We start from the raw sequence: 9,128 nt of genomic DNA, 5'->3' as shown, positions 1-9,128 counted from the left end.
TGCAATATTTTTTAATCTTTCACAGAATGTTATGAAATTAATTGAATAAGCTTCATTTTAATTTAATAAATCCCGGAATGGGCATCGAACCTGTGCTGACGGGGAGAGAGCATTGCATCCTAACCACTAGGTGGCGGTCACAGGGGTGAGTAAACGTTGATGTCAAGAACTCGTGAACCAGTTAGGCGGCCTCTGTGAGAATGTTTAAAGGGAGAATGTTCAAAGTAAACTAGTTGCAACAGCAATGAACTGCAATAAAAAAAACCAGCCAAAACCTGTGTTTTTCCCCGGCAGACATGGCGGAAATTAAACGGCGGAAGTTAACCATTTTGAAGATTGAATGTCTTTTGGAATTGGCTCGTTTTATTAATTGTAAAAGATATGATTAATCTTAAAGACTTGGATATTTCATTGCAGTCCTCTGCTGTTGCGACTTTACCAGAACAACAACAAAAATTGAGCTCCCAGATTAATGTGTGGTCTCAGGATTGGTTTCAATACCCACAAACTGGCGCTTTGGGATTAAAATATTGGACCGTATCTGGATTGCATTGTTGATGCTTCATGACAATGACATTTAATCACAACCCCGTCATCAGAAATCTTTCCAGAGATGCTGCCTGACTGGCTGAGTATATCCAACATTTCCTGATTTCATTTCAGGCTTACAGGATTCGCAGTACTTTGCTTTTGAAACTAAAAAGTAACATAAGTTGACGTCATTGGCGATTCGAAAGTCAGTACCTTTCTGCAACGGCCAACGTGAGTCATGCGTGGTGTATATCCTCCCTTCTGCCAGGTAAAGGACATCACTGAGTGGTGAGGAACATTTTGAGGGGCGAAGGTGAGCAGCATGAGCCGTGAACAATGACATAAGGAAACGAGGGGATGAGTTCCTTCAGTCTGAGTTTCAGGTGCATGAGGTAATGAAAGAGCAGGACCACAAATGTATTCTATGGATTAGTCCCAGTGCCCCGCACTACTGAGGTTGGAAAAAGCAACGTATGTCTGGATAAAAGGTGCACGAGGTTGGGCTGCAGAATCCGGGGCATTGAGATCTGTTCTGGCGCAGGAGCGACCTGTTGCAGCAGGTCGGGTTGTCCATCAAGAGAGCTTGGACCAATGTCCAAGCGGGAAGTTTAACAACTGGGGCGGGTGAGGGTTTGAACTAATTTGGCAGTGGATTTGTGTACCAGGATGAAACATCTGTAGATGTTGTAATTATGCATTATACACAATTGCAGACGATTATTATATATCAACTATAGCAGTGAACATTGCCTCAGACAGCTCATTTCAGCCCATCCTTGGGAAACGATATACCACGGCTCGGCCAACCCTTCCCTTACACCGAGCACAAGCAGAGTAAACACAGGCACAGCAGACTTTGCTGAGGACCATAGATAGTAAAATGTTCTTTGATCAGTGATAGCTCTAAATATATTTTGGTGTCTCTGTGTTAATTTGCAATTTGTTCTGTGGGTTATAAATATATTTGTTATATCTGTGTTAGCGTTTATGTATTTGAGTGCAACAAAGTTATTTATAATTGTATTGTGGAGCATCTGTGTTTGTTATAAATGTATTTTCTGTGTACATCTTTGAATCTATGTTACTTGTAAACACCTCGCAAATAAACGTAAATACAATTATAGCACCGAGATACTTAGAGATAAATTCCCAATAACGTATATGAACACAAATGATTTGATTATCAATGTTCCACACAATTTAATTTCAAACTCACAGGTAGATGCACAAATATATTAATTAATTTCCAGCACGGACATCCAATTACATTAAAATAACAAAACATTACACACAAAAAATAAAACACGTCTATGGCGAGAATCTATGGAGTCTCAATAACTGAAGGCTTCTTGCAGAGAGCCGGCAGAGACACGATGGGATGAAAAGCTTCCTTCTGTGTTGAATGATACGATGATTCTTTGTCTTCTTCCTTGTAAGACAGGTAGGGCAGGCAGCTGTATGACGGGAGCAATAAGATCGCAGGATATGCAGCTCTAGTGGCGCAATCGCTTAACACGTGATACTTATATGACAGTACACTGCTTGGGAAATGCTGAGGTTGTGAGTTCGATCCTCACCTGGTGCAGCCGATGCTTCTGCACTTGATGTTCATACATTTCAGAGTCTGAGGCTGTTTTCTATTTATCCATTTCTCTGGTCTATTCCGCAATGTACCACGCTGCTGTCTGTCTCTCTCGTTGCATTAATCTCAATGTGAATCTGTGCGTTATTTCTGAATGAATACCCGTGCCTGTTCCCCACATGAAATAAATGAGGTGATCAAACAATTCCTCATCTGGCACGAGAGCGCGAATGAAGCAACATTTATAAGAAGATATAGCTTATTGTATCTATATCATTCCCACTTGAGTGATATAGGTTCAATTCTGTACAAAACGGAAGTATGATCACAACGGTTTCCAATAGCCGCCTTTTAATGTATTGTCGCAAGCGCTACCATTGTAGCTCAAGAAGTTTCATATTAATAAACATCGAAATCAAGCAATGAAACGATAGAGATGGTTCTGAGAATGTGGAATGCCCTCGCCGAGAGCAACATTTAAAACAAGTTTAAAAACTGGCAGCTTGCAGCAGGAAGGTAAAGAGAGGAAAGAGAGCCACAGAAAAGCCACGGGAGTTTCGGAAGCTAAGGGCGTTTGTCTCTGACCACAGCATAGTTGCGCACAGCACGGATATTGTTGCTGTTAAATTTGAATAAAATGCAACGTTTGTTTGCAGCTGTTACTGTTTCTGTCCATTTTACCTAATTCTTAATTCCATTTGCCTGCGATGATTCCATAAATCTTCGTATCCTTGCATAACAAAAATCGATCAATGTGAAACTTGAAAATGTCAATTGCCCCAACCTCGATAGATTTTTAGGGGAGTAATTATAAGACAGGTGGAATAGGCAGCTGTATGATGGGAGCACAAATACCACACAGCATTCGCATCCAGTTGCAGCGACGGAATCGGATAGTGCGCAGTACTTATATGACAGTGTACGCACCCAGGAAGGCCGAGGTTGTGAGCTCGAGCCTCCCCTAGTGCAGCTGATGGCTTTGCTTGTGACATTTCGACAGTAATCGAAGGTGCAATTGATGTATCCCCAAACCTTACCTACATATTCAATGTTTTATTCCAGCACAAAATATTGCAACGGAGAATGAAAATTGTACGTATTTTTGAGATGGAATGGAGGCGTTTTGACATTTAATCAATAACTCTGAAGTAAATAATAATGTGCCGGAAACACACTCGATTTCAAAGAGAAAATATGTAAACGCATTGTTTATCTCGACATAATTCCTACACCACATTCAACATAAACAAGTATGTTCCTGAACATTTCGCTAAAAATTGTGTGCTCCGTGTTGCAATGTTCGTGCATTGGAGTTCTCGCTGATTCTATTCTATAGAAACATTCAAACTTATAGATTCGAGTCCCATCAAAGAGCAAATGTAAATTAATAGACTGTTTACCGCACAGCAGGAGGCCATTCGTCCCATCGAGAGTGTGCTCAGCTAGTCACACTCCCCCGTCCTTTCCCCATCGCCCTGCAGGACAGGGTTGGCTGGTTCCGAGGCTGGAAAGTAATTGTTTGCAGCAAACCGCAAATGTCTGCGTCAGCCAGAAGGTTTAATGTTTTGGGCCTGAAATCTACTCAGGTTTACCTGTTCGCCACTACACTGTTTAAAACTCCGTTCAGTGCTTGAATAACTAAGTGCTGCAGCTGACGGGCTGCATTTCCCTCTCTCAGAGCCTGATAAATCCGCCAAGGCGGGATGCACGTTTCAACTGTCACCCAATTATCTTTTACGCTTTTACAACAGTTTAAGAGAGCAAAAGGATTTCAAGCTGCAATTATGTTTTCTGTTATTGTCTTGGCATGCATCTTTCTATCTCTCCCTGTCTCTGCCTCTTGTATTTCTCTCGTTTTCGCTGATTGACTTCTCAGGTTTAAATGGACGGCCTGGGTTGATCATACCGGCAACAAGGACAGCAATGGGCAAAGAAAGAGGTGGAATATAGGACAGGAATGGTGTAAGTTCGGGGCAAATATTTTCACAGATATGTTCCTTCGCGCTCGCAGTGCAATAAAGCAGCACCGATTACAGTTGTCTTAAGGAAGAGTGTACCTTATGTGGATGCTGACACATACGATAATATAGAGCTATTAATGCTGCAAAATCTTATTTGATAATGCAGGTCACATATTCAAAATTAATTTTGTAAAGACATTCCAATATTGTTGACTTGGAATATCAGCAATGCTCGCACGGCAGTTGGATGCCAGTTGGAAAGCTGTCTGAAAGAACATGCAGCACATTGAATTTCTGCTGAGCAGACCATGAGCCTCCTTCTTGAAAATGGTTCTCCAGTCCCGCTAAGAGGGGATTAAGTATCATGAGAGTTGAATGGGACTCTGCCCACGTGTATAGCAGGACCTGTAAGGGCTTTTTCCTTTCCTTAAAGAATAGTAATTACTCAGTTGCAGAATTTACGCGCACCACTCGCAATTCGGCCCAAGGATGAGCCGAGCATATCACGTGGAGTTAATACAATTTCTCCAATCAGTAAATTCATTTGGCATATCAAGAAAAATGTAACAACTCACAGTGACTTAGTCAGTGAGCGCGCAACATAATGGATAATGTGTTTATTTATGCTATGTACCATAATGTTTTCAGGAAATTATAATTTTGATGAGATTTGGAATCAAAGCTTAATTTATATAATATTCAGTCAAATGCTTGGAAGGTTTATCAGCAACAAACGCTTAAAAAAATAATTAACACAATCGATTTGCAGTCCATCGCCTTAACCTCTCGTCTACCATCCAGCACAACTCAGCTATTCCATTTCAAACTTTTTGCATCCGTACAGAAATACGCTGCAACAATTCCGCGTCATGACGTGTCCTGCCCGTGCACCCAGATTGACAATGTTGAAAATATACAATCAGATTCTGTAAGCAAACGGCCTTCAGTTACTACATGATGCCTGTGAATTGTCTCCTGAAAAGATGAGGTGCGGGCCCCTTTTAAATAGAACAGGCAGCCAGACCAGCCGGTTTCAAAACCGACCAATATAGAACTCTCTACAGTTAGACCACATTAGGAGTACTGTGTGCAATTCTGGTCGCTTTCTTATACAATAAACTAGCGAGGCATGGATAGGGTTCAGAGAAGATGGTATACTATCAGGAAAGAATTGACAAGGTCAATTTATTTTGTCACGAAACGAGAAGTCTGAGGGGTGAACTAATAGAGCTCTATAATAGCTTGAAAGGTTTTGATAGAGTAGATACTTCCTGGGACATTTGAACCGGTTCTGGGGAGCTGGGACCAGTACAAACCGCACAGTCTGTACCTGCGCAGGACCGGAACCAATGTCTTAAGGGGAATGTTTGCTCATGCTGTTGAGGAGGTTTTAAACTAGTATGACAGATGGAAGAAAAATGGGGGCAGAAGCAAAAGGTAAAACGGAAATAAGGAAAGGAAGAGGCCAGAGAAATCAAAGGTAAAAATCATAAAGGGCCACATTAGAACATAATTCAAAAAGGAAAAAGAGTGTAAAAAATCAAGCCTGAAGGCTCTGTGTCTCAATGCGAGGAGCATTCATAATAAGGTAGATGAATTAACTGCGCAGATAGCTGTTAACGGATATGATGTAAATGGGATTACTGAGACATGGCTCCAGGGCGACCAAGACTATGAATTCAACATCCAGGAGTATTCAATATTCAGGAAGGATAGACAGATAGGAAAAGGAGATAGGGTAGCATTGCTGGTTAAAGAGGAGATCAATGCAAATAGTAAGGAAGGACATTAGCTTGGATGTTGAAACTGTATGGGTAGAGCTGCGGAACACCAAAGGGCAGAAAACGCTAGTGGGATTTGTGTACAGACCATTAAACATTAGTAGTGAGGTTGGGGATGGCATCAAGCAGGAAATTAGGGATGCCTGCAATAAAGGTACAGCAGTTATCATGAGTGACTTTAATCTAAATAGAGGTTGGGCTAACCAAACTTGTTACAACACGGTGGAGGAGGATTTCTTGGAGTGTATAAGGAATGGTTTTCCAGACCAACATGTCGACGAACGAACTGGAAAGCCAGCTTGTGTAATGAGAGAATTAATTAGCAATCTTGTTGTGCGAGGCCCCTTGGGGAAGAGTGACCATAATATGGTAGAATTCTTCATTAAGATGGAGAGTGACACAGGTAATTCGAAGACGAGGGTCCTGAACTTAAAGAAAGGTAACTTCGATGGTATGAGACGTGAATTGGCGAGGATAGACTGGAAAATGGTACTTAAAGGGTTGATGGTAGATAAGCAATGGCAGGCATTTAAAGATCACATGGATGAATTTCAACAATTGTATATCCCTATCTGGAGTAAAAATAAAATGTTGAAGTTGGCTCAACTGTGGTGAACAAGGGAAATTAGGGATAGTTTTAAATCCAAGGAAGAGGCATATAAAGTGGCCAGAAAAAGCAGCAAACCCGAGGACTGGGAGAAATTTAGAATTCAGCAGGAGGACAAAGGGTCTAATTAGGAGGGGGAAAATCGAGTATGAGAGTAAGCTTACAGGGAACATAAAAACGGATTGCAAAAGCTTCTATAGATATGTGAAGAGAAAACGATTCATGAAGACAAATGTAGGTCCCTCGCAGCCAGAATCAGGTGAATTTATAATGGGGAACAAAGAAATGCCAGACCAATTGAACAAATACTTTGGTTCTGTCTTCACTAAGGAAGACACAAATAACCTTCCGGAAACACTAGGGGACCGAGGGTCTAGCGAGAAGGAGGAACTGAAGGAAATCCTTATTAGTCACGGAATTGAGTTAGGAAAATTGATGGGATTGAAGGCCGATAAATCTCCAGGGCCTGATAGTGTGCATGCCAGAGTACATGCCAGAGTATTAAGGAAGTGGCTCCAGAATAGTGGATGTATTAGTGGTCATTTTCCAACATTCTATAGACTCGGGATCAGTTCCTATGGATTGGAGGGTAGTGAATGTAACCCCACTTTTTAAAAAAGGGAGAGAAAACCGTGAATTTTGGACCGGTTAGCCTGACAGCGGTAGTGGGGAAAATGTTGGAATCAATTATTAAAAACTTAATAGCAGGGCATTTGGAAAGCAGTGACAGGATCGGTCCAAGTCAGCATGGATTTATGAAAAGGAAATCATGCTTGACAAATCTTTCAGAAGTTTTTCAGGATGTAACTAGTAGAGTGGACAAGGGAGAACCAGTGGATGTGGTGTATTTGGACTTTCAAAAGGCTTTTGACAAGATCCCACACAAGAGATTAGTGTGCAAAATTAAAGCACATGGTATTGGGGGTAATGTATTGACATGGATAGAGAATGGGTTGGCAGACAGGAAGCAAAGAGTAGGAATAAACGGGTCCTTTTCAGAATGGCAGGCAGTTACTAGTGGGGTGCCACAAAGTTCAGTGCTGGGACCCCAGCTATTTACAATATACATTAATGATTTGGATGAAGGAATTGAATGTAATATCTCCAAGTTTGCAGATGACATTTAGCTGGGTGGCAGTGTGAGCTCTGAGGAGGATGCTTGGACAGGTTTGTTGAGTGGCCAAATGCATGGCGGATGCAGTATAATGTGGATAAATGTGAGGTTATCCACTTTGGTTGCAAAAACAGGGAGGCAGAATATTACCTGAATGGTGACAGATTAGGCAAAGGAGAGGTGCAACGAGACCTGGGTGTCATGGTACATCAGTCATTGAAAGTTGGTATGCAGGTACAGCAGACAGTGAAGGCGGCAAATGGCATGTTGGCCTTCGTAGCGAGAGGAATTGAGTATAGGAGCAGGGAGGTCTTGCTGCTGTTGTACAGGGCCTTGTTGAGGCTACACCTTGAATATTGTGTACAGTTTTGGTCTCCGAATCTGAGGAAGGACATTCTTGCTATTGAGGGATTGCAGCGAAGGTTCACCAGACTGATTTCCGGGATGGCAGGACTGACATATGAGGAGAGACTGGATCAACTAGGCTTATCTTCACTGGAATTTAGAAGAATTAGAGAGGATCTCATAGAAACATGTAAAATTCTGATGGTATTGGACAGGTTAGATGCAGGAAGAATATTCCCGATGTTGAGGAAGTCCCGATCCAGGGGTCACAGTCTAAGGAAAAGAGGTAGGACATTTAGGACCGAGATGAGGCGAAACTTCTTCACTCAGAGAGTTGTGAACATGTGGAATTTTCTTCCACAGAAAGTTGTCGAGGTCAGTTCGTTAAATTATATTCAAAAGGGAGTTAGATGTGGCCCTTATGGCAAAACGGACCAAGGGGTATGGAGAGAAAGCAGAAATGGGGTACTGAAGTTGCATGATCAGCCATGATCATATTGAATGGTGGTGCTGGCTCAAAGGGCTGAATGTCTATTGTTGCACTTATTTTCTATGTTTCGATGATGATGATAATAACCCAGAATTGGACACAATACTCCAGTTGAGGCCGAGCCAGTGTTTTATGCTGGTTTACCCTAATATCCACACTTCTGTACTCTATACCTCAATTCATGATCCCGTAAGTCTTTGAAACTGCTTTCTCAACCAGCGCTGCAACCTTCAGCCAATGCTGCACATATACTCCTGGGTCTCTCTGTTCACGCACCCCTTTACAATTGTACCCTTTAGTTTATATTTCCTCTACTCTTTCTTCCGACCAAAATGTATCAATTTTGAACTTTTCTACGTTAAATTTCATCTGCCACATGTCTGCCCATTCCACCAGCGTGTCTATGTCTTTCTGAAGTCTATCACCATCCTCCTCACTGTTCACTGTACTTCCAAGTTTTGTGTCATCTGCAAATTTGGAAATTGTGCCCTGTACACCCAAGTCTAAGTCATTAATATAGATCAGGAAAAGCAGTGGTCCCAGAACCGACCCCTGGGGAACACCACTTCCTCCAGTCTGAAAAACAACCTTTCACCACTACTCTGTTTGTATCACTTAGCCACTTTCATATCCATGCTGCCACTGTCCCCGTTATTCCATGGGCATCGATTTTGCTGGTATTGGTAACACGCCTGGGATCAGTAAACACAAAACCCA

This window comes from Pristiophorus japonicus, chromosome 28, assembly GCF_044704955.1.
Source record: "Pristiophorus japonicus isolate sPriJap1 chromosome 28, sPriJap1.hap1, whole genome shotgun sequence".
Classification (NCBI taxonomy): Eukaryota; Metazoa; Chordata; class Chondrichthyes; family Pristiophoridae; genus Pristiophorus; species Pristiophorus japonicus.
This window is presented reverse-complemented; position numbering follows the sequence as displayed.